The following is a 22,500-nucleotide window of genomic DNA, read 5'->3' on the forward strand; positions in this document are numbered from 1 at the left end:
ACTAACCAGGCCCATCCCTGTTTAGCTTCGGAGATCAGACGAGATCAGGCGTGCTCAAGGGGGTGTGGCCGTAAGCGAGAGCAAGGCTCGCTGGCACCCTTCTTATTGAGAGGACAGCTCCGTCACCTCTTTTACGACGCTGCTTTTTTTCCCTTGCGTTTTTCTCTTCTTCCCACGTTCTCTCTCTTCACTGCCTTCGTCCCCGCTCTATTTCACTTCAGCCTTTCACTCTTGCTTCCTTCCAATGAGGACGGAGCTGCGGGAGAAAGGGCGCTATAGAGGATCGCTGTGGAGAGCTTCTGCTGTGCTTTGACATCTGAGCTCTGTGGAAAACGATCTCAATACAATTCTGAAAAACGCGACTCTCCGAACGCCAGCCGAACAAGTCTCCACAGCCGAAGCGCTGTGTCTCTTTTCAGCTGGCGATAAACCTTTCCTCGATCCTTTGCGGACTTGTAAAACTGTTCCTGATCAGAATAAAAAACGCTCACGCTAATACACAAGCACCCGTGTCTCGCCAAAGCTGACAAATAAACAGACGGACAAGCCGCACTGCACGTGTGAACAGGGGAATGAGCGAGCGAGCGGGGATAGGGCGCCTCCTGCGCTTAAAAGCTTACAGCACCTGGTATTCCCAGGCGGTCTCCCATCCAAGTACTAACCAGGCCCATCCCTGTTTAGCTTCGGAGATCAGACGAGATCAGGCGTGCTCAAGGGGGTGTGGCCGTAAGCGAGAGCAAGGCTCGCTGGCACCCTTCTTATTGAGAGGACAGCTCCGTCACCTCTTTTACGACGCTACTTTTTTTCCCTTGCGTTTTTCTCTTCTTCCCACGTTCTCTCTCTTCACTGCCTTCGTCCCCGCTCTATTTCACTTCAGCCTTTCACTCTAGCTTCCTTCCAATGAGGACGGAGCTGCGGGAGAAAGGGCGCTATAGAGGATCGCTGTGGAGAGCTGCTGCTGTGCTTTGACATCTGAGCTCTGTGGAAAACGATCTCAGTACAATTCTGAAAAACGCGACTCTCCGAACGCCAGCCGAACAAGTCTCCACAGCCGAAGCGCTGTGTCTCTTTTCAGCTGGCGATAAACCTTTCCTCGATCCTTTGCGGACTTGTAAAACTGTTCCTGATCAGAATAAAAAACGCTCACGCTAATACACAAGCACCCGTGTCTCGCCAAAGCTGACAAATAAACAGACGGACAAGCCGCACTGCACGTGTGAACAGGGGAATGAGCGAGCGAGCGGGGATAGGGCGCCTCCTGCGCTTAAAAGCTTACAGCACCTGGTATTCCCAGGCGGTCTCCCATCCAAGTACTAACCAGGCCCATCCCTCTTTAGCTTCCGAGATCAGACGAGATCAGGCGTGCTCAAGGGGGTGTGGCCGTAAGCGAGAGCAAGGCTCGCTGGCACCCTTCTTATTGAGAGGACAGCTCCGTCACCTCTTTTACGACGCTGCTTTTTTTCCCTTGCGTTTTTCTCTTCTTCCCACGTTCTCTCTCTTCACTGCCTTCGTCCCCGCTCTATTTCACTTCAGCCTTTCACTCTTGCTTCCTTCCAATGAGGACGGAGCTGCGGGAGAAAGGGCGCTATAGAGGATCGCTGTGGAGAGCTGCTGCTGTGCTTTGACATCTGAGCTCTGTGGAAAACGATCTCAATACAATTCTGAAAAACGCGACTCTCCGAACGCCAGCCGAACAAGTCTCCACAGCCGAAGCGCTGTGTCTCTTTTCAGCTGGCGATAAACCTTTCCTCGATCCTTTGCGGACTTGTAAAACTGTTCCTGATCAGAATAAAAAACGCTCACGCTAATACACAAGCACCCGTGTCTCGCCAAAGCTGACAAATAAACAGACGGACAAGCCGCACTGCACGTGTGAACAGGGGAATGAGCGAGCGAGCGGGGATAGGGCGCCTCCTGCGCTTAAAAGCTTACAGCACCTGGTATTCCCAGGCGGTCTCCCATCCAAGTACTAACCAGGCCCATCCCTGTTTAGATTCTGAGATCAGACGAGATCAGGCGTGCTCAAGGGGGTGTGGCCATAAGCGATAGCAAGGCTCGCTGGCACCCTTCTTATTGAGAGGACAGCTCCGTCACCTCTTTTACGACGCTGCTTTTTTTCCCTTGCGTTTTTCTCTTCTTCCCACGTTCTCTCTCTTCACTGCCTTCGTCCCCGCTCTATTTCACTTCAGCCTTTCACTCTTGCTTCCTTCCAATGAGGACGGAGCTGCGGGAGAAAGGGCGCTATAGAGGATCGCTGTGGAGAGCTGCTGCTGTGCTTTGACATCTGAGCTCTGTTGAAAACGATCTCAATACAATTCTGAAAAACGCGACTCTCCGAACGCCAGCCGAACAAGTCTCCACAGCCGAAGCGCTGTGTCTCTTTTCAGCTGGCGATAAACCTTTCCTCGATCCTTTGCGGACTTGTAAAACTGTTCCTGATCAGAATAAAAAACGCTCACGCTAATACACAAGCACCCGTGTCTCGCCAAAGCTGACAAATAAAGAGACGGACAAGCCGCACTGCACGTGTGAACAGGGGAAAGAGCGAGCGAGCGGGGATAGGGCGCCTCCTGCGCTTAAAAGCTTTCAGCACCTGGTATTCCCAGGCGGTCTCCCATCCAAGTACTAACCAGGCCCATCCCTGTTTAGCTTCCGAGATCAGACGAGATCAGGCGTGCTCAAGGGGGTGTGGCCGTAAGCGAGAGCAAGGCTCGCTGGCACCCTTCTTATTGAGAGGACAGCTCCGTCACCTCTTTTACGACGCTGCTTTTTTTCCCTTGCGTTTTTCTCTTCTTCCCACGTTCTCTCTCTTCACTGCCTTCGTCCCCGCTCTATTTCACTTCAGCCTTTCACTCTTGCTTCCTTCCAATGAGGACGGAGCTGCGGGAGAAAGGGCGCTATAGAGGATCGCTGTGGAGAGCTGCTGCTGTGCTTTGACATCTGAGCTCTGTGGAAAACGATCTCTATACAATTCTGAAAAACGCGACTCTCCGAACGCCTGCCGAACAAGTCTCCACAGCCGAAGCGCTGTGTCTCTTTTCAGCTGGCGATAAACCTTTCCTCGATCCTTTGCGGACTTGTAAAACTGTTCCTGATCAGAATAAAAAACGCTCACGCTAATACACAAGCACCCGCGTCTCGCCAAAGCTGACAAATAAACAGACGGACAAGCCGCACTGCACGTGTGAACAGGGGAATGAGCGAGCGAGCGGGGATAGGGCGCCTCCTGCGCTTAAAAGCTAACAGCACCGGGTATTCCCAGGCGGTCTCCCATCCAAGTACTAACCAGGCCCATCCCTGTTTAGCTTCCGAGATTAGACGAGATCAGGCGTGCTCAAAGGAGTGTGGCTGTAAGCGAGAGTAAGGCTCGCTGGCACCCTTCTTATTGAGAGGACAGCTCCGTCACCTCTTTTACGACGCTGCTTTTTTTCCCTTGCGTTTTTCTCTTCTTCCCACGTTCTCTCTCTTCACTGCCTTCGTCCCCGCTCTATTTCACTTCAGCCTTTCACTCTTGCTTCCTTCCAATGAGGACGGAGCTGCGGGAGAAAGGGCGCTATAGAGGATCGCTGTGGAGAGCTGCTGCTGTGCTTTGACATCTGAGCTCTGTGGAAAACGATCTCAATACAATTCTGAAAAACGCGACTCTCCGAACGCCAGCCGAACAAGTCTCCACAGCCGAAGCGCTGTGTCTCTTTTCAGCTGGCGATAAACCTTTCCTCGATCCTTTGCGGACTTGTAAAACTGTTCCTGATCAGAATAAAAAACGCTCACGCTAATACACAAGCACCCAAGTCTCGCCAAAGCTGAGAAATAAACAGACGGACAAGCCGCACTGCACGTGTGAACAGGGGAATGAGCGAGCGAGCGGGGATAGGGCGCCTCCTGCGCTTAAAAGCTTACAGCACCTGGTATTCCCAGGCGGTCTCCCATCCAAGTACTAACCAGGCCCATCCCTGTTTAGCTTCGGAGATCAGACGAGATCAGGCGTGCTCAAGGGGGTGTGGCCGTAAGCGAGAGCAAGGCTCGCTGGCACCCTTCTTATTGAGAGGACAGCTCCGTCACCTCTTTTACGACGCTGCTTTTTTTCCCTTGCGTTTTTCTCTTCTTCCCACGTTCTCTCTCTTCACTGCCTTCGTCCCCGCTCTATTTCACTTCAGCCTTTCACTCTTGCTTCCTTCCAATGAGGACGGAGCTGCGGGAGAAAGGGCGCTATAGAGGATCGCTGTGGAGAGCTGCTGCTGTGCTTTGACATCTGAGCTCTGTGGAAAACGATCTCAATACAATTCTGAGAAACGCGACTCTCCGAACGCCAGCCGAACAAGTCTCCACAGCCGAAGCGCTGTGTCTCTTTTCAGCTGGCGATAAACCTTTCCTCGATCCTTTGCGGACTTGTAAAACTGTTCCTGATCAGAATAAAAAACGCTCACGCTAATACACAAGCACCCGTGTCTCGCCAAAGCTGACAAATAAACAGACGGACAAGCCGCACTGCACGTGTGAACAGGGGAATGAGCGAGCGAGCGGGGATAGGGCGCCTCCTGCGCTTAAAAGCTTACAGGACCTGGTATTCCCAGGCGGTCTCCCATCCAAGTACTAACCAGGCCCATCCCTATTTAGCTTCCGAGATCAGATGAGATCAGGCGTGCTCAAGGGGGTGTGGCCGTAAGCGAGATCAAGGCTCGCTGGCACCCTTCTTATTGAGAGGACAGCTCCGTCACCTCTTTTACGACGCTGCTTTTTTTCCCTTGCGTTTTTCTCTTCTTCCCACGTTCTCTCTCTTCACTGCCTTCGTCCCCGCTCTATTTCACTTCAGCCTTTCACTCTTGCTTCCTTCCAATGAGGACGGAGCTGCGGGAGAAAGGGCGCTATAGAGGATCGCTGTGGAGAGCTGCTGCTGTGCTTTGACATCTGAGCTCTGTTGAAAACGATCTCAATACAATTCTGAAAAACGCGACTCTCCGAACGCCAGCCGAACAAGTCTCCACAGCCGAAGCGCTGTGTCTCTTTTCAGCTGGCGATAAACCTCACCTCGATCCTTTGCGGACTTGTAAAACTGTTCCTGATCAGAATAAAAAACGCTCACGCTAATACACAAGCACCCGTGTCTCGCCAAAGCTGACAAATAAACAGACGGACAAGCCGCACTGCACGTGTGAACAGGGGAATGAGCGAGCGAGCGGGGATAGGGCGCCTCCTGCGCTTAAAAGCTTACAGCACCTGGTATTCCCAGGCGGTCTCCCATCCAAGTACTAACCAGGCCCATCCCTGTTTAGCTTCGGAGATCAGACGAGATCAGGCGTGCTCAAGGGGGTGTGGCCGTAAGCGAGAGCAAGGCTCGCTGGCACCCTTCTTATTGAGAGGACAGCTCCGTCACCTCTTTTACGACGCTGCTTTTTTTCCCTTGCGTTTTTCTCTTCTTCCCACGTTCTCTCTCTTCACTGCCTTCGTCCCCGCTCTATTTCACTTCAGCCTTTCACTCTTGCTTCCTTCCAATGAGGACGGAGCTGCGGGAGAAAGGGCGCTATAGAGGATCGCTGTGGAGAGCTTCTGCTGTGCTTTGACATCTGAGCTCTGTGGAAAACGATCTCAATACAATTCTGAAAAACGCGACTCTCCGAACGCCAGCCGAACAAGTCTCCACAGCCGAAGCGCTGTGTCTCTTTTCAGCTGGCGATAAACCTTTCCTCGATCCTTTGCGGACTTGTAAAACTGTTCCTGATCAGAATAAAAAACGCTCACGCTAATACACAAGCACCCGTGTCTCGCCAAAGCTGACAAATAAACAGACGGACAAGCCGCACTGCACGTGTGAACAGGGGAATGAGCGAGCGAGCGGGGATAGGGCGCCTCCTGCGCTTAAAAGCTTACAGCACCTGGTATTCCCAGGCGGTCTCCCATCCAAGTACTAACCAGGCCCATCCCTGTTTAGCTTCGGAGATCAGACGAGATCAGGCGTGCTCAAGGGGGTGTGGCCGTAAGCGAGAGCAAGGCTCGCTGGCACCCTTCTTATTGAGAGGACAGCTCCGTCACCTCTTTTACGACGCTACTTTTTTTCCCTTGCGTTTTTCTCTTCTTCCCACGTTCTCTCTCTTCACTGCCTTCGTCCCCGCTCTATTTCACTTCAGCCTTTCACTCTAGCTTCCTTCCAATGAGGACGGAGCTGCGGGAGAAAGGGCGCTATAGAGGATCGCTGTGGAGAGCTGCTGCTGTGCTTTGACATCTGAGCTCTGTGGAAAACGATCTCAATACAATTCTGAAAAACGCGACTCTCCGAACGCCAGCCGAACAAGTCTCCACAGCCGAAGCGCTGTGTCTCTTTTCAGCTGGCGATAAACCTTTCCTCGATCCTTTGCGGACTTGTAAAACTGTTCCTGATCAGAATAAAAAACGCTCACGCTAATACACAAGCACCCGTGTCTCGCCAAAGCTGACAAATAAACAGACGGACAAGCCGCACTGCACGTGTGAACAGGGGAATGAGCGAGCGAGCGGGGATAGGGCGCCTCCTGCGCTTAAAAGCTTACAGCACCTGGTATTCCCAGGCGGTCTCCCATCCAAGTACTAACCAGGCCCATCCCTGTTTAGATTCTGAGATCAGACGAGATCAGGCGTGCTCAAGGGGGTGTGGCCATAAGCGATAGCAAGGCTCGCTGGCACCCTTCTTATTGAGAGGACAGCTCCGTCACCTCTTTTACGACGCTGCTTTTTTTCCCTTGCGTTTTTCTCTTCTTCCCACGTTCTCTCTCTTCACTGCCTTCGTCCCCGCTCTATTTCACTTCAGCCTTTCACTCTTGCTTCCTTCCAATGAGGACGGAGCTGCGGGAGAAAGGGCGCTATAGAGGATCGCTGTGGAGAGCTGCTGCTGTGCTTTGACATCTGAGCTCTGTTGAAAACGATCTCAATACAATTCTGAAAAACGCGACTCTCCGAACGCCAGCCGAACAAGTCTCCACAGCCGAAGCGCTGTGTCTCTTTTCAGCTGGCGATAAACCTTTCCTCGATCCTTTGCGGACTTGTAAAACTGTTCCTGATCAGAATAAAAAACGCTCACGCTAATACACAAGCACCCGTGTCTCGCCAAAGCTGACAAATAAAGAGACGGACAAGCCGCACTGCACGTGTGAACAGGGGAATGAGCGAGCGAGCGGGGATAGGGCGCCTCCTGCGCTTAAAAGCTTTCAGCACCTGGTATTCCCAGGCGGTCTCCCATCCAAGTACTAACCAGGCCCATCCCTGTTTAGCTACCGAGATCAGACGAGATCAGGCGTGCTCAAGGGGGTGTGGCCGTAAGCGAGAACAAGGCTCGCTGGCACCCTTCTTATTGAGAGGACAGCTCCGTCACCTCTTTTACGACGCTGCTTTTTTTCCCTTGCGTTTTTCTCTTCTTCCCACGTTCTCTCTCTTCACTGCCTTCGTCCCCGCTCTATTTCACTTCAGCCTTTCACTCTTGCTTCCTTCCAATGAGGACGGAGCTGCGGGAGAAAGGGCGCTATAGAGGATCGCTGTGGAGAGCTGCTGCTGTGCTTTGACATCTGAGCTCTGTGGAAAACGATCTCTATACAATTCTGAAAAACGCGACTCTCCGAACGCCTGCCGAACAAGTCTCCACAGCCTAAGCGCTGTGTCTCTTTTCAGCTGGCGATAAACCTTTCCTCGATCCTTTGCGGACTTGTAAAACTGTTCCTGATCAGAATAAAAAACGCTCACGCTAATACACAAGCACCCGCGTCTCGCCAAAGCTGACAAATAAACAGACGGACAAGCCGCACTGCACGTGTGAACAGGGGAATGAGCGAGCGAGCGGGGATAGGGCGCCTCCTGCGCTTAAAAGCTAACAGCACCGGGTATTCCCAGGCGGTCTCCCATCCAAGTACTAACCAGGCCCATCCCTGTTTAGCTTCCGAGATTAGACGAGATCAGGCGTGCTCAAGGGAGTGTGGCCGTAAGCGAGAGTAAGGCTCGCTGGCACCCTTCTTATTGAGAGGACAGCTCCGTCACCTCTTTTACGACGCTGCTTTTTTTCCCTTGCGTTTTTCTCTTCTTCCCACGTTCTCTCTCTTCACTGCCTTCGTCCCCGCTCTATTTCACTTCAGCCTTTCACTCTTGCTTCCTTCCAATGAGGACGGAGCTGCGGGAGAAAGGGCGCTATAGAGGATCGCTGTGGAGAGCTGCTGCTGTGCTTTGACATCTGAGCTCTGTGGAAAACGATCTCAATACAATTCTGAAAAACGCGACTCTCCGAACGCCAGCCGAACAAGTCTCCACAGCCGAAGCGCTGTGTCTCTTTTCAGCTGGCGATAAACCTTTCCTCGATCCTTTGCGGACTTGTAAAACTGTTCCTGATCAGAATAAAAAACGCTCACGCTAATACACAAGCACCCGAGTCTCGCCAAAGCTGAGAAATAAACAGACGGACAAGCCGCACTGCACGTGTGAACAGGGGAATGAGCGAGCGAGCGGGGATAGGGCGCCTCCTGCGCTTAAAAGCTTACAGCACCTGGTATTCCCAGGCGGTCTCCCATCCAAGTACTAACCAGGCCCATCTCTGTTTAGCTTCCGAGATCAGATGAGATCAGGCGTGCTCAAGGGGGTGTGGCCGTAAGCGAGAGCAAGGCTCGCTGGCACCCTTCTTATTGAGAGGACAGCTCCGTCACCTCTTTTACGACGCTGCTTTTTTTCCCTTGCGTTTTTCTCTTCTTCCCACGTTCTCTCTCTTCACTGCCTTCGTCCCCGCTCTATTTCACTTCAGCCTTTCACTTTTGCTTCCTTCCAATGAGGACGGAGCTGCGGGAGAAAGGGCGCTATAGAGGATCGCTGTGGAGAGCTGCTGCTGTGCTTTGACATCTGAGCTCTGTGGAAAACGATCTCAATACAATTCTGAAAAACGCGACTCTCCGAACGCCAGCCGAACAAGTCTCCACAGCCGAAGCGCTGTGTCTCTTTTCAGCTGGCGATAAACCTTTCCTCGATCCTTTGCGGACTTGTAAAACTGTTCCTGATCAGAATAAAAAACGCTCACGCTAATACACAAGCACCCGTGTCTCGCCAAAGCTGACAAATAAACAGACGGACAAGCCGCACTGCACGTGTGAACAGGGGAATGAGCGAGCGAGCGGCACCCTTCTTATTGAGAGGACAGCTCCGTCACCTCTTTTACGACGCTGCTTTTTTTCCCTTGCGTTTTTCTCTTCTTCCCACGTTCTCTCTCTTCACTGCCTTCGTCCCCGCTCTATTTCACTTCAGCCTTTCACTTTTGCTTCCTTCCAATGAGGACGGAGCTGCGGGAGAAAGGGCGCTATAGAGGATCGCTGTGGAGAGCTGCTGCTGTGCTTTGACATCTGAGCTCTGTGGAAAACGATCTCAATACAATTCTGAAAAACGCGACTCTCCGAACGCCAGCCGAACAAGTCTCCACAGCCGAAGCGCTGTGTCTCTTTTCAGCTGGCGATAAACCTTTCCTCGATCCTTTGCGGACTTGTAAAACTGTTCCTGATCAGAATAAAAAACGCTCACGCTAATACACAAGCACCCGTGTCTCGCCAAAGCTGACAAATAAACAGACGGACAAGCCGCACTGCACGTGTGAACAGGGGAATGAGCGAGCGAGCGGGGATAGGCGCCTCCTGCGCTTAAAAGCTTACAGCACCTGGTATTCCCAGGCGGTCTCCCATCCAAGTACTAACCAGGCCCATCCCTCTTTAGCTTCCGAGATCAGACGAGATCAGGCGTGCTCAAGGGGGTGTGGACGTAAGCAAGAGCAAGGCTCGCTGGCACCCTTCTTATTGAGAGGACAGCTCCGTCACCTCTTTTACGACGCTGCTTTTTTTCCCTTGCATTTTTCTCTTCTTCCCACGTTCTCTCTCTTCACCGCCTTCGTCCCCGCTCTATTTCACTTCAGCCTTTCACTCTTGCTTCCTTCCAATGAGGACGGAGCAGCGGGAGAAAGGGCGCTATAGAGGATCGCTGTGGAGAGCTGCTGCTGTGCTTTGACATCTGAGCTCTGTGGAAAACGATCTCAATACAATTCTGAAAAACGCGACTCTCCGAACGCCAGCCGAACAAGTCTCCGCAGCCGAAGCGCTGTGTCTCTTTTCAGCTGGCGATAAACCTTTCCTCGATCCTTTGCGGACTTGTAAAACTGTTCCTGATCAGAATAAAAAACGCTCACGCTAATACACAAGCACCCGTGTCGCGCCAAAGCTGACAAATAAACAGACGGACAAGCCGCACTGCACGTGTGAACAGGGGAATGAGCGAGCGAGCGGGGATAGGGCGCCTCCTGCGCTTAAAAGCTTACAGCACCTGGTATTCCCAGGCGGTCTCCCATCCAAGTACTAACCAGGCCCATCCCTGTTTAGCTTCCGAGATCAGATGAGATCAGGCGTGCTCAAGGGGGTGTGGCCGTAAGCAAGAGCAAGGTTCGCTGGCACCCTTCTTATTGAGAGGACAGCTCCGTCACCTCTTTTACGACGCTGCTTTTTTTCCCTTGCGTTTTTCTCTTCTTCCCACGTTCTCTCTCTTCACTGCCTTCGTCCCCGCTCTATTTCACTTCAGCCTTTCACTCTTGCTTCCTTCCAATGAGGACGGAGCTGCGGGAGAAAGGGCGCTATAGAGGATCGCTGTGGAGAGCTGCTGCTGTGCTTTGACATCTGAGCTCTGTGGAAAACGATCTCAATACAATTATGAAAAACGCGACTCTCCGAACGCCAGCCGAACAAGTCTCCACAGCCGAAGCGCTGTGTCTCTTTTCAGCTGGCGATAAACCTTTCCTCGATCCTTTGCGGACTTGTAAAACTGTTCCTGATCAGAATAAAAAACGCTCACGCTAATACACAAGCACCCGTGTCGCGCCAAAGCTGACAAATAAACAGACGGACAAGCCGCACTGCACGTGTGAACAGGGGAATGAGCGAGCGAGCGGGGATAGGGCGCCTCCTGCGCTTAAAAGCTTACAGCAAATGGTATTCCCAGGCGGTCTCCCATCCAAGTACTAACCAGGCCCATTCCTGTTTAGCTTCCGAGATCAGACGAGATCAGGCGTGCTCAAGGGGGTGTGGCCGTAAGCGAGAGCAAGGCTCGCTGGCACCCTTCTTATTGAGAGGACAGCTCCGTCACCTCTTTTACGACGCTGCTTTTTTTCCCTTGCGTTTTTCTCTTCTTCCCACGTTCTCTCTCTTCACTGCCTTCGTCCCCGCTCTATTTCACTTCAGCCTTTCACTCTTGCTTCCTTCCAATGAGGACGGAGCTGCGGGAGAAAGGGCGCTATAGAGGATCGCTGTGGAGAGCTGCTGCTGTGCTTTGACATCTGAGCTCTGTGGAAAACGATCTCAATACAATTCTGAAAAACGCGACTCTCCGAACGCCAGCCGAACAAGTCTCCACAGCCGAAGCGCTGTGTCTCTTTTCAGCTGGCGATAAACCTTTCCTCGATCCTTTGCGGACTTGTTAAACTGTTCATGATCAGAATAAAAAACGCTCACGCTAATACACAAGCACCCGTGTCTCGCCAAAGCTGACAAATAAACAGACGGACAAGCCGCACTGCACGTGTGAACAGGGGAATGAGCGAGCGAGCGGGGATAGGGCGCCTCCTGCGCTTAAAAGCTTACAGCACCTGGTATTCCCAGGCGGTCTCCCATCCAAGTACTAACCAGGCCCATCCCTGTTTAGCTTCCGAGATCAGACGAGATCAGGCGTGCTCAAGGGGGTGTGGCCATAAGCGAGAGCAAGGCTCGCTGGCACCCTTCTTATTGAGAGGACAGCTCCGTCACCTCTTTTACGACGCTGCTTTTTTTCCCTTGCGTTTTTCTCTTCTTCCCACGTTCTCTCTCTTCACTGCCTTCGTCCCCGCTCTATTTCACTTCAGCCTTTCACTCTTACTTCCTTCCAATGAGGACGGAGCTGCGGGAGAAAGGGCGCTATAGAGGATCGCTGTGGAGAGCTGCTGCTGTGCTTTGACATCTGAGTTCTGTGGAAAACGATCTCAATACAATTCTGAAAAACGCGACTCTCCGAACGCCAGCCGAACAAGTCTCCACAGCCGAAGCGCTGTGTCTCTTTTCAGCTGGCGATAAACCTTTCTTCGATCCTTTGCGGACTTGTAAAACTGTTCCTGATCAGAATAAAAAACGCTCACGCTAATACACAAGCACCCGTGTCTCGCCAAAGCTGACAAATAAACAGACGGACAAGCCTCACTGCACGTGTGAACAGGGGAATGAGCGAGCGAGCGGGGATAGGGCGCCTCCTGCGCTTAAAAGCTTACAGCACCTGGTATTCCCAGGCGGTCTCCCATCCAAGTACTAACCAGGCCCATCCCTGTTTAGCTTCCGAGATCAGACGAGATCAGGTGTGCTCAAGGGGGTGTAGCCGTAAGCGAGAGCAAGGCTCGCTGGCACCCTTCTTATTGAGAGGACAGCTCCGTCACCTCTTTTACGACGCTGCTTTTTTTCCCTTGCGTTTTTCTCTTCTTCCCACGTTCTCTCTCTTCACTGCCTTCGTCCCCGCTCTATTTCACTTCAGCCTTTCACTCTTGCTTCCTTCCAATGAGGACGGAGCTGCGGGAGAAAGGGCGCTATAGAGGATCGCTGTGGAGAGCTGCTGCTGTGCTTTGACATCTGAGCTCTGTGGAAAACGATCTCAATACAATTCTGAAAAACGCGACTCTCCGAACGCCAGCCGAACAAGTCTCCACAGCCGAAGCGCTGTGTCTCTGTTCAGCTGGCGATAAACCTTTCCTCGATACTTTGCGGACTTGTAAAACTGTTCCTGATCAGAATAAAAAACGCTCACGCTAATACACAAGCACCCGTGTCTCGCCAAAGCTGACAAATAAACAGACGGACAAGCCGCACTGCACGTGTGAACAGGGGAATGAGCGAGCGAGCGGGGATAGGGCGCCTCCTGCGCTTAAAAGCTTACAGCACCTGGTATTCCCAGGCGGTCTCCCATCCAAGTACTAACCAGGCCCATCCCTGTTTAGCTTCCAAGATCAGACGAGATCAGGTGTGCTCAAGGGGGTGTGGTCGTAAGCGAGAGCAAGGCTCGCTGGCACCCTTCTTATTGAGAGGACAGCTCCGTCACCTCTTTTACGACGCTGCTTTTTTTCCCTTGCGTTTTTCTCTTCTTCCCACGTTCTCTCTCTTCACTGCCTTCGTCCCCGCTCTATTTCACTTCAGCCTTTCACTCTTGCTTCCTTCCAATGAGGACGGAGCTGCGGGAGAAAGGGCGCTATAGAGGATCGCTGTGGAGAGCTGCTGCTGTGCTTTGACATCTGAGCTCCGTGGAAAACGATCTCAATACAATTCTGAAAAACGCGACTCTCCGAACGCCAGCCGAACAAGTCTCCACAGCCGAAGCGCTGTGTCTCTTTTCAGCTGGCGATAAACCTTTCCTCGATTCTTTGCGGACTTGTTAAACTGTTCCTGATCAGAATAAAAAACGCTCACGCTAATACACAAGCACCCGTGTCTCGCCAAAGCTGACAAATAAACAGACGGACAAGCCGCACTGCACGAGTAAACAGGGGAATGAGCGAGCGAGCGGGGATAGGGCGCCTCCTGCGCTTAAAAGCTTACAGCACCTGGTATTCCCAGGCGGTCTCCCATCCAAGTACTAACCAGGCCCATCCCTGTTTAGCTTCTGAGATCAGACAAGATCAGGCGTGCTCAAGGGAGTGTGGCCGTAAGCAAGAGCAAGATTCGCTGGCACCCTTCTTATTGAGAGGACAGCTCCGTCATCTCTTTTTCGACGCTGCTTTTTTTCCCTTGCGTTTTTCTCTTCTTCCCACGTTCTCTCTCTTCACTGCCTTCGTCCCCGCTCTATTTAATAATAATAATAATAATTGCTTACACTTATATAGCGCTTTTTCTGGACACTCCACTCAAAGCGCTTTACAGGTAATGGGGATCCCCTCCACCACCACCAATGTGTAGCATCCACCTGGATGATGCGACGGCAGCCATAGTGCGCCAGAACGCTCACCACACATCAGATATCAGTGGGGAGGAGAGCAGAGTGATGTAGCCAATTCATAGAGGGGGATTATTAGGAGGCCATGATTGGTAAGGGCCAATTGGAAATTTGGCCAGGACACCGGGGTTACACCCCTACTCTTTTCGAGAAGCGCCCTGGGATTTTTAATGACCACAGAGAGTCAGGACCTCGGTTTTACGTCTCATCCGAAGGACGGCGCCTGTTTACAGTATAGTGTCCCCATCACTATACTGGGGCATTAGGACCCACATGGACCACAGGGTGAGCGCCCCCTGCTGGCCCCACTAACACCTCTTCCAGCAGCAACCTTAGTTTTTCCCAGGAGGTCTCCCATCCAGGTACTGACCAGGCTCACACCTGCTTAGCTTCAGTGGGTTGCCAGTTGTGAGTTGCAGGGTGATATGGCTGCTATTTCACTTTAGCCTTTCACTTTTGCTTCCTTCCAATGAGGACGGAGCTGCGGGAGAAAGGGCGCTATAGAGGATCGCTGTGGAGAGCTGCTGCTGTGCTTTGACATCTGAGCTCTGTGGAAAACGATCTCAATACAATTCTGAAAAACGCGACTCTCCGAACGCCAGCCGAACAAGTCTCCACAGCCGAAGCGCTGTGTCTCTTTTCAGATGGCGATAAACCTTTCCTCGATCCTTTGCGGACTTGTAAAACTGTTCCTGATCAGAATAAAAAACGCTCACGCTAATACACAAGCACCCGTGTCTCGCCAAAGCTGACAAATAAACAGACGGACAAGCCGCACTGCACGTGTGAACAGGGGAATGAGCGAGCGAGCGGGGATAGGGCGCCTCCTGCGCTTAAAAGCTTACAGCACCTGGTATTCCCAGGCGGTCTCCCATCCAAGTACTAACCAGGCCCATCCCTGTTTAGCTTCCGAGATCAGACGAGATCAGGCGTGCTCAAGGGGGTGTGGCCGTAAGCAAGCGAAAGGCTCGCTGGCACCCTTCTTATTGAGAGGACAGCTCCGTCACCTCTTTTACGACGCTGCTTTTTTTCCCTTGCGTTTTTCTCTTCTTCCCACGTTCTCTCTCTTCACTGCCTTCGTCCCCGCTCTATTTCACTTCAGCCTTTCACTCTTGCTTCCTTCCAATGAGGACGGAGCTGCGGGAGAAAGGGCGCTATAGAGGATCGCTGTGGAGAGCTGCTGCTGTGCTTTGACATCTGAGCTCTGTGGAAAACGATCTCAATACAATTCTGAAAAACGCGACTCTCCGAACGCCAGCCGAACAAGTCTCCACAGCCGAAGCGCTGTCTCTTTTCAGCTGGCGATAAACCTTTCCTCGATCCTTTGCGGACTTGTAAAACTGTTCCTGATCAGAATAAAAAACGCTCACGCTAATACACAAGCACCCGTGTCTCGCCAAAGCTGACAAATAAACAGACGGACAAGCCGCACTGCACGTGTGAAGAGGGGAATGAGCCAGCGAGCGGGGATAGGGCGCCTCCTGCGCTTAAAAGCTTACAGCACCTGGTATTCCCAGGCGGTCTCCCATCCAAGTACTAACCAGGCCCATCCCTGTTTAGCTTCCGAGATCAGACGAAATCAGGCGTGCTCAAGGGGGTGTGGCCGTAAGCGAGAGCAAGGCTCGCTGGCACCCTTCTTATTGAGAGGACAGCTCCGTCACCTCTTTTACGACGCTGCTTTTTTTCCCTTGCGTTTTTCTCTTCTTCCCACGTTCTCTCTCTTCACTGCCTTCGTCCCCGCTCTATTTCACTTCAGCCTTTCACTCTTGCTTCCTTCCAATGAGGACGGAGCTGCGGGAGAAAGGGCGCTATAGAGGATCGCTGTGGAGAGCTGCTGCTGTGCTTTGACATCTGAGTTCTGTGGAAAACGATCTCAATACAATTCTGAAAAACGCGACTCTCCGAACACCAGCCGAACAAGTCTCCACAGCCGAAGCGCTGTGTCTCTTTTCAGCTGGCGATAAACCTTTCTTCGATCCTTTGCGGACTTGTAAAACTGTTCCTGATCAGAATAAAAAACGCTCACGCTAATACACAAGCACCCGTGTCTCGCCAAAGCTGACAAATAAACAGACGGACAAGCCTCACTGCACGTGTGAACAGGGGAATGAGCGAGCGAGCGGGGATAGGGCGCTTCCTGCGCTGAAAAGCTTACAGCACCTGGTATTCCCAGGCGGTCTCCCATCCAAGTACTAACCAGGCCCATCCCTGTTTAGCTTCCGAGATCAGACGAGATCAGGTGTGCTCAAGGGTGTGTGGCCGTAAGCGAGAGCAAGGCTCGCTGGCACCCTTCTTATTGAGAGGACAGCTCCGTCACCTCTTTTACGACGCTGCTTTTTTTCCCTTGCGTTTTTCTCTTCTTCCCACGTTCTCTCTCTTCACTGCCTTCGTCCCCGCTCTATTTCACTTCAGCCTTTCACTCTTGCTTCCTTCCAATGAGGACGGAGCTGCGGGAGAAAGGGCGCTATAGAGGATTGCTGTGGAGAGCTGCTGCTGTGCTTTGACATCTGAGCTCTGTGGAAAACGATCTCAATACAATTCTGAAAAACGCGACTCTCCGAACGCCAGCCGAACAAGTCTCCACAGCCGAAGCGCTGTGTCTCTTTTCAGCTGGCGATAAACCTTTCCTCGATACTTTGCGGACTTGTAAAACTGTTCCTGATCAGAATAAAAAACGCTCACGCTAATACACAAGCACCCGTGTCTCGCCAAAGCTGACAAACACACGGACAAGCCGCACTGCACGTGTGAACAGGGGAATGAGCGAGCGAGCGGGGATAGGGCGCCTCCTGCGCTTAAAAGCTTACAGCACCTGGTACTCCCAGGCGGTCTCCCATCCAAGTACTAACCAGGCCCATCCCTGTTTAGCTTCCGAGATCAGACGAGATCAGGCGTGCTCAAGGGGGTGTGGGCGTAAGCGAGAGCAAGGCTCGCTGGCACCCTTCTTATTGAGAGGACAGCTCCGTCACCTCTTTTACGACGCTGCTTTTTTTCCCTTGCGTTTTTCTCTTCTTCCCACGTTCTCTCTCTTCACTGCCTTCGTCCCCGCTCTATTTCACTTCAGCCTTTCACTCTTGCTTCCTTCCAATGAGGACGGAGCTGCGGGAGAAAGGGCGCTATAGAGGATCGCTGTGGAGAGCTGCTGCTGTGCTTTGACATCTGAGCTCTGTTGAAAACGATCTCAATACAATTCTGAAAAACGCGACTCTCCGAACGCCAGCCGAACAAGTCTCCACAGCCGAAGCGCTGTGTCTCTTTTCAGCTGGCGATAAACCTTTCCTCGATCCTTTGCGGACTTGTTAAACTGTTCCTGATCAGAATAAAAAACGCTCACGCTAATACACAAGCACCCGTGTCTCGCCAAAGCTGACAAATAAACAGACGGACAAGCCGCACTGCACGTGTGAACAGGGGAATGAGCGAGCGAGCGGGGATAGGGCGCCTCCTGCGCTTAAAAGCTTACAGCACCTGGTATTCCCAGGCGGTCTCCCATCCAAGTACTAACCAGGCCCATCTCTGTTTAGCTTCCGAGATCAGACGAGATCAGGCGTGCACAAGGGGGTGTGGCCGTAAGCGAGAGCAAGGCTCGCTGGCACCCTTCTTATTGAGAGGACAGCTCCGTCACCTCTTTTACGACGCTGCTTTTTTTCCCTTGCGTTTTTCTCTTCTTCCCACGTTCTCTCTCTTCACTGCCTTCGTCCCCGCTCTATTTCACTTCAGCCTTTCACTCTTGCTTCCTTCCAATGAGGACGGAGCTGCGGGAGAAAGGGCGCTATAGAGGATCGCTGTGGAGAGCTGCTGCTGTACTTTGACATCTGAGCTCTGTGGAAAACGATTTCAATACAATTCTGAAAAACGCGACTCTCCGAACGCCAGCCGAACAAGTCTCCACAGCCGAAGCGCTGTGTCTCTTTTCAGCTGGCGATAAACCTTTCCTCGATCCTTTGCGGACTTGTAAAACTGTTCATGATCAGAATAAAAAACGCTCACGCTAATACACAAGCACCCGCGTCTCGCCAAAGCTGACAAATAAACAGACGGACAAGCCGCACTGCACGTGTGAACAGGGGAATGAGCGAGCGAGCGGGGATAGGGCGCCTCCTGCGCTTAAAAGCTTACAGCACCTGGTATTCCCAGGCGGTCTCCCATCCAAGTACTAACCAGGCCCATCCCTGTTTAGCTTCCGAGATCAGACGAGATCAGGTGTGCTCAAGGGGGTGTGGCCGTAAGCGAGAGCAAGGCTCGCTGGCACCCTTCTTATTGAGAGGACAGCTCCGTCACCTCTTTTACGACGCTGCTTTTTTTTTCCTTGCGTTTTCTCTTCTTCCCACGTTCTCTCTCTTCACTGCCTTCGTCCCCGCTCTATTTCACTTCAGCCTTTCACTCTTGCTTCCTTCCAATGAGGACGGAGCTGCAGGAGAAAGGGCGCTATAGAGGATCGCTGTGGAGAGCTGCTGCTGTGCTTTGACATCTGAGCTCTGTGGAAAACGATCTCAATACAATTCTGAAAAACGCGACTCTCCGAACGCCAGCCGAACAAGTCTCCACAGCCGAAGCGCTGTGTCTCTTTTCAGCTGGCGATAAACCTTTCCTCGATACTTTGCGGACTTGTAAAACTGTTCCTGATCAGAATAAAAAACGCTCACGCTAATACACAAGCACCCGTGTCTCGCCAAAGCTGACAAATAAACACACGGACAAGCCGCACTGCACGTGTGAACAGGGGAATGAGCGAGCGAGCGGGGATAGGGCGCCTCCTGCGCTTAAAAGCTTACAGCACCTGGTACTCCCAGGCGGTCTCCCATCCAAGTACTAACCAGGCCCATCCCTGTTTAGCTTCCGAGATCAGACAAGATCAGGCGTGCTCAAGGGGGTGTGGCCATAAGCGAGAGCAAGACTCGCTGGCACCCCTCTTATTGAGAGGACAGCTCCGTCACCTCTTTTACGACGCTGCTTTTTTTCCCTTGCGTTTTTCTCTTCTTCCCACGTTCTCTCTCTTCACTGCCTTCGTCCCCGCTCTATTTCACTTCAGCCTTTCACTCTTGCTTCCTTCCAATGAGGACGGAGCTGCGGGAGAAAGGGGGCTATAGAGGATCGCTGTGGAGAGCTGCTGCTGTGCTTTGACATCTGAGCTCTGTGGAAAACGATCTCAATACAATTCTGAAAAACGCGACTCTCCGAACGCCAGCCGAACAAGTCTCCACAGCCGAAGCGCTGTGTCTCTTTTCAGCTGGCGATAAACCTTTCCTCGATCCTTTGCAGACTTGTAAAACTGTTCCTGATCAGAATAAAAAACGCTCACGCTAATACACAAGCACCCGTGTCTCGCCAAAGCTGACAAATAAACAGACGGACAAGCCGCACTGCACGTGTGAACAGGGGAATGAGCGAGCGAGGGGGGATAGGGCGCCTCCTGCGCTTAAAAGCTTACAGCACCTGGTATTCCCAGGCGGTCTCCCATCCAAGTACTAACCAGGCCCATCCCTGTTTAGCTTCCGAGATCAGACGAGATCAGGCGTGCTCAAGGGGGTGTGGCCGTAAGCAAGCGAAAGGCTCGCTGGCACCCTTCTTATTGAGAGGACAGCTCCGTCACCTCTTTTACGACGCTGCTTTTTTTCCCTTGCGTTTTTCTCTTCTTCCCACGTTCTCTCTCTTCACTGCCTTCGTCCCCGCTCTATTTCACTTCAGCCTTTCACTCTTGCTTCCTTCCAATGAGGACGGAGCTGCGGGAGAAAGGGCGCTATAGAGGATCGCTGTGGAGAGCTGCTGCTGTGCTTTGACATCTGAGCTCTGTGGAAAACGATCTCAATACAATTCTGAAAAACGCGACTCTCCGAACGCCAGCCGAACAAGTCTCCACAGCCGAAGCGCTGTCTCTTTTCAGCTGGCGATAAACCTTTCCTCGATCCTTTGCGGACTTGTAAAACTGTTCCTGATCAGAATAAAAAACGCTCACGCTAATACACAAGCACCCGTGTCTCGCCAAAGCTGACAAATAAACAGACGGACAAGCCGCACTGCACGTGTGAAGAGGGGAATGAGCCAGCGAGCGGGGATAGGGCGCCTCCTGCGCTTAAAAGCTTACAGCACCTGGTATTCCCAGGCGGTCTCCCATCCAAGTACTAACCAGGCCCATCCCTGTTTAGCTTCCGAGATCAGACGAAATCAGGCGTGCTCAAGGGGGTGTGGCCGTAAGCGAGAGCAAGGCTCGCTGGCACCCTTCTTATTGAGAGGACAGCTCCGTCACCTCTTTTACGACGCTGCTTTTTTTCCCTTGCGTTTTTCTCTTCTTCCCACGTTCTCTCTCTTCACTGCCTTCGTCCCCGCTCTATTTCACTTCAGCCTTTCACTCTTGCTTCCTTCCAATGAGGACGGAGCTGCGGGAGAAAGGGCGCTATAGAGGATCGCTGTGGAGAGCTGCTGCTGTGCTTTGACATCTGAGTTCTGTGGAAAACGATCTCAATACAATTCTGAAAAACGCGACTCTCCGAACACCAGCCGAACAAGTCTCCACAGCCGAAGCGCTGTGTCTCTTTTCAGCTGGCGATAAACCTTTCTTCGATCCTTTGCGGACTTGTAAAACTGTTCCTGATCAGAATAAAAAACGCTCACGCTAATACACAAGCACCCGTGTCTCGCCAAAGCTGACAAATAAACAGACGGACAAGCCTCACTGCACGTGTGAACAGGGGAATGAGCGAGCGAGCGGGGATAGGGCGCTTCCTGCGCTGAAAAGCTTACAGCACCTGGTATTCCCAGGCGGTCTCCCATCCAAGTACTAACCAGGCCCATCCCTGTTTAGCTTCCGAGATCAGACGAGATCAGGTGTGCTCAAGGGGGTGTGGCCGTAAGCGAGAGCAAGGCTCGCTGGCACCCTTCTTATTGAGAGGACAGCTCCGTCACCTCTTTTACGACGCTGCTTTTTTTCCCTTGCGTTTTTCTCTTCTTCCCACGTTCTCTCTCTTCACTGCCTTCGTCCCCGCTCTATTTCACTTCAGCCTTTCACTCTTGCTTCCTTCCAATGAGGACGGAGCTGCGGGAGAAAGGGCGCTATAGAGGATTGCTGTGGAGAGCTGCTGCTGTGCTTTGACATCTGAGCTCTGTGGAAAACGATCTCAATACAATTCTGAAAAACGCGACTCTCCGAACGCCAGCCGAACAAGTCTCCACAGCCGAAGCGCTGTGTCTCTTTTCAGCTGGCGATAAACCTTTCCTCGATACTTTGCGGACTTGTAAAACTGTTCCTGATCAGAATAAAAAACGCTCACGCTAATACACAAGCACCCGTGTCTCGCCAAAGCTGACAAACACACGGACAAGCCGCACTGCACGTGTGAACAGGGGAATGAGCGAGCGAGCGGGGATAGGGCGCCTCCTGCGCTTAAAAGCTTACAGCACCTGGTACTCCCAGGCGGTCTCCCATCCAAGTACTAACCAGGCCCATCCCTGTTTAGCTTCCGAGATCAGACGAGATCAGGCGTGCTCAAGGGGGTGTGGGCGTAAGCGAGAGCAAGGCTCGCTGGCACCCTTCTTATTGAGAGGACAGCTCCGTCACCTCTTTTACGACTCTGCTTTTTTTCCCTTGCGTTTTTCTCTTCTTCCCACGTTCTCTCTCTTCACTGCCTTCGTCCCCGCTCTATTTCACTTCAGCCTTTCACTCTTGCTTCCTTCCAATGAGGACGGAGCTGCGGGAGAAAGGGCGCTATAGAGGATCGCTGTGGAGAGCTGCTGCTGTGCTTTGACATCTGAGCTCTGTTGAAAACGATCTCAATACAATTCTGAAAAACGCGACTCTCCGAACGCCAGCCGAACAAGTCTCCACAGCCGAAGCGCTGTGTCTCTTTTCAGCTGGCGATAAACCTTTCCTCGATCCTTTGCGGACTTGTTAAACTGTTCCTGATCAGAATAAAAAATGCTCACGCTAATACACAAGCACCCGTGTCTCGCCAAAGCTGACAAATAAACAGACGGACAAGCCGCACTGCACGTGTGAACAGGGGAATGAGCGAGCGAGCGGGGATAGGGCGCCTCCTGCGCTTAAAAGCTTACAGCACCTGGTATTCCCAGGCGGTCTCCCATCCAAGTACTAACCAGGCCCATCTCTGTTTAGCTTCCGAGATCAGACGAGATCAGGCGTGCACAAGGGGGTGTGGCCGTAAGCGAGAGCAAGGCTCGCTGGCACCCTTCTTATTGAGAGGACAGCTCCGTCACCTCTTTTACGACGCTGCTTTTTTTCCCTTGCGTTTTTCTCTTCTTCCCACGTTCTCTCTCTTCACTGCCTTCGTCCCCGCTCTATTTCACTTCAGCCTTTCACTCTTGCTTCCTTCCAATGAGGACGGAGCTGCGGGAGAAAGGGCGCTATAGAGGATCGCTGTGGAGAGCTGCTGCTGTACTTTGACATCTGAGCTCTGTGGAAAACGATCTCAATACAATTCTGAAAAACGCGACTCTCCGAACGCCAGCCGAACAAGTCTCCACAGCCGAAGCGCTGTGTCTCTTTTCAGCTGGCGATAAACCTTTCCTCGATCC

At 52.3% G+C, this 22,500-nt stretch overlaps 13 non-coding genes and 20 pseudogenes across 13 annotated transcripts in view; all 33 read right to left on the minus strand.

The window, feature by feature from the left end:
- Nucleotides 1-76, minus strand: part of LOC148671172 (5S ribosomal RNA) — a 119-nt gene extending 43 nt beyond the window's left edge. The window contains exon 1 of the ribosomal RNA XR_015938501.1: nucleotides 1-76. This exon is cut by the window's left edge and continues 43 nt beyond it. This is a non-coding gene — a ribosomal RNA (5S ribosomal RNA).
- Nucleotides 77-613: 537 nt separating this feature from the next.
- Nucleotides 614-732, minus strand: LOC148671173 (5S ribosomal RNA). The gene has a single exon (XR_015938502.1). It is a non-coding gene; the product is annotated as a 5S ribosomal RNA (ribosomal RNA).
- Nucleotides 733-1,269: 537 nt separating this feature from the next.
- On the minus strand, nucleotides 1,270-1,388 carry LOC148671174 (5S ribosomal RNA; annotated as a pseudogene).
- Nucleotides 1,389-1,925: 537 nt separating this feature from the next.
- On the minus strand, nucleotides 1,926-2,044 carry LOC148671175 (5S ribosomal RNA; annotated as a pseudogene).
- Nucleotides 2,045-2,581: 537 nt separating this feature from the next.
- On the minus strand, nucleotides 2,582-2,700 carry LOC148671176 (5S ribosomal RNA; annotated as a pseudogene).
- A 537-nt stretch (nucleotides 2,701-3,237) lies between these two features.
- On the minus strand, nucleotides 3,238-3,356 carry LOC148671177 (5S ribosomal RNA; annotated as a pseudogene).
- Nucleotides 3,357-3,893: 537 nt separating this feature from the next.
- LOC148671178 (5S ribosomal RNA) lies at nucleotides 3,894-4,012 on the minus strand. The gene has a single exon (XR_015938503.1). It is a non-coding gene; the product is annotated as a 5S ribosomal RNA (ribosomal RNA).
- A 537-nt stretch (nucleotides 4,013-4,549) lies between these two features.
- LOC148671179 (5S ribosomal RNA) lies at nucleotides 4,550-4,668 on the minus strand (annotated as a pseudogene).
- Nucleotides 4,669-5,205: 537 nt separating this feature from the next.
- On the minus strand, nucleotides 5,206-5,324 carry LOC148671180 (5S ribosomal RNA). Its single transcript, XR_015938505.1, has one exon. It is a non-coding gene; the product is annotated as a 5S ribosomal RNA (ribosomal RNA).
- Nucleotides 5,325-5,861: 537 nt separating this feature from the next.
- Nucleotides 5,862-5,980, minus strand: LOC148671181 (5S ribosomal RNA). Its single transcript, XR_015938506.1, has one exon. It is a non-coding gene; the product is annotated as a 5S ribosomal RNA (ribosomal RNA).
- Nucleotides 5,981-6,517: 537 nt separating this feature from the next.
- Nucleotides 6,518-6,636, minus strand: LOC148671182 (5S ribosomal RNA; annotated as a pseudogene).
- Nucleotides 6,637-7,173: 537 nt separating this feature from the next.
- Nucleotides 7,174-7,292, minus strand: LOC148671183 (5S ribosomal RNA; annotated as a pseudogene).
- Nucleotides 7,293-7,829: 537 nt separating this feature from the next.
- Nucleotides 7,830-7,948, minus strand: LOC148671184 (5S ribosomal RNA; annotated as a pseudogene).
- A 537-nt stretch (nucleotides 7,949-8,485) lies between these two features.
- On the minus strand, nucleotides 8,486-8,604 carry LOC148671185 (5S ribosomal RNA). Its single transcript, XR_015938629.1, has one exon. It is a non-coding gene; the product is annotated as a 5S ribosomal RNA (ribosomal RNA).
- A 1,030-nt stretch (nucleotides 8,605-9,634) lies between these two features.
- On the minus strand, nucleotides 9,635-9,753 carry LOC148671186 (5S ribosomal RNA; annotated as a pseudogene).
- Nucleotides 9,754-10,290: 537 nt separating this feature from the next.
- LOC148671187 (5S ribosomal RNA) lies at nucleotides 10,291-10,409 on the minus strand. The gene has a single exon (XR_015939138.1). It is a non-coding gene; the product is annotated as a 5S ribosomal RNA (ribosomal RNA).
- Nucleotides 10,410-10,946: 537 nt separating this feature from the next.
- On the minus strand, nucleotides 10,947-11,065 carry LOC148671188 (5S ribosomal RNA; annotated as a pseudogene).
- Nucleotides 11,066-11,602: 537 nt separating this feature from the next.
- LOC148671189 (5S ribosomal RNA) lies at nucleotides 11,603-11,721 on the minus strand. Its single transcript, XR_015938326.1, has one exon. It is a non-coding gene; the product is annotated as a 5S ribosomal RNA (ribosomal RNA).
- A 537-nt stretch (nucleotides 11,722-12,258) lies between these two features.
- Nucleotides 12,259-12,377, minus strand: LOC148671190 (5S ribosomal RNA). The gene has a single exon (XR_015937212.1). It is a non-coding gene; the product is annotated as a 5S ribosomal RNA (ribosomal RNA).
- Nucleotides 12,378-12,914: 537 nt separating this feature from the next.
- On the minus strand, nucleotides 12,915-13,033 carry LOC148671191 (5S ribosomal RNA; annotated as a pseudogene).
- Nucleotides 13,034-13,570: 537 nt separating this feature from the next.
- On the minus strand, nucleotides 13,571-13,689 carry LOC148671192 (5S ribosomal RNA; annotated as a pseudogene).
- A 1,120-nt stretch (nucleotides 13,690-14,809) lies between these two features.
- On the minus strand, nucleotides 14,810-14,928 carry LOC148671193 (5S ribosomal RNA). The gene has a single exon (XR_015937927.1). It is a non-coding gene; the product is annotated as a 5S ribosomal RNA (ribosomal RNA).
- A 535-nt stretch (nucleotides 14,929-15,463) lies between these two features.
- Nucleotides 15,464-15,582, minus strand: LOC148671194 (5S ribosomal RNA; annotated as a pseudogene).
- A 537-nt stretch (nucleotides 15,583-16,119) lies between these two features.
- Nucleotides 16,120-16,238, minus strand: LOC148671195 (5S ribosomal RNA; annotated as a pseudogene).
- Nucleotides 16,239-16,771: 533 nt separating this feature from the next.
- LOC148671196 (5S ribosomal RNA) lies at nucleotides 16,772-16,890 on the minus strand (annotated as a pseudogene).
- Nucleotides 16,891-17,427: 537 nt separating this feature from the next.
- Nucleotides 17,428-17,546, minus strand: LOC148671197 (5S ribosomal RNA; annotated as a pseudogene).
- A 537-nt stretch (nucleotides 17,547-18,083) lies between these two features.
- Nucleotides 18,084-18,202, minus strand: LOC148671198 (5S ribosomal RNA). The gene has a single exon (XR_015938767.1). It is a non-coding gene; the product is annotated as a 5S ribosomal RNA (ribosomal RNA).
- A 537-nt stretch (nucleotides 18,203-18,739) lies between these two features.
- LOC148671199 (5S ribosomal RNA) lies at nucleotides 18,740-18,858 on the minus strand (annotated as a pseudogene).
- Nucleotides 18,859-19,395: 537 nt separating this feature from the next.
- LOC148671200 (5S ribosomal RNA) lies at nucleotides 19,396-19,514 on the minus strand. Its single transcript, XR_015937928.1, has one exon. It is a non-coding gene; the product is annotated as a 5S ribosomal RNA (ribosomal RNA).
- Nucleotides 19,515-20,049: 535 nt separating this feature from the next.
- On the minus strand, nucleotides 20,050-20,168 carry LOC148671201 (5S ribosomal RNA; annotated as a pseudogene).
- Nucleotides 20,169-20,705: 537 nt separating this feature from the next.
- On the minus strand, nucleotides 20,706-20,824 carry LOC148671202 (5S ribosomal RNA). Its single transcript, XR_015938768.1, has one exon. It is a non-coding gene; the product is annotated as a 5S ribosomal RNA (ribosomal RNA).
- A 533-nt stretch (nucleotides 20,825-21,357) lies between these two features.
- Nucleotides 21,358-21,476, minus strand: LOC148671203 (5S ribosomal RNA; annotated as a pseudogene).
- A 537-nt stretch (nucleotides 21,477-22,013) lies between these two features.
- On the minus strand, nucleotides 22,014-22,132 carry LOC148671204 (5S ribosomal RNA; annotated as a pseudogene).
- Between the last annotated feature and the right edge of the window lie 368 nt (nucleotides 22,133-22,500).

The sequence above is a fragment of the Lepisosteus platostomus genome, chromosome 5, assembly GCF_059453375.1.
Source record: "Lepisosteus platostomus isolate fLepPlt1 chromosome 5, fLepPlt1.hap1, whole genome shotgun sequence".
NCBI lineage: Eukaryota > Metazoa > Chordata > Actinopteri > Semionotiformes > Lepisosteidae > Lepisosteus > Lepisosteus platostomus.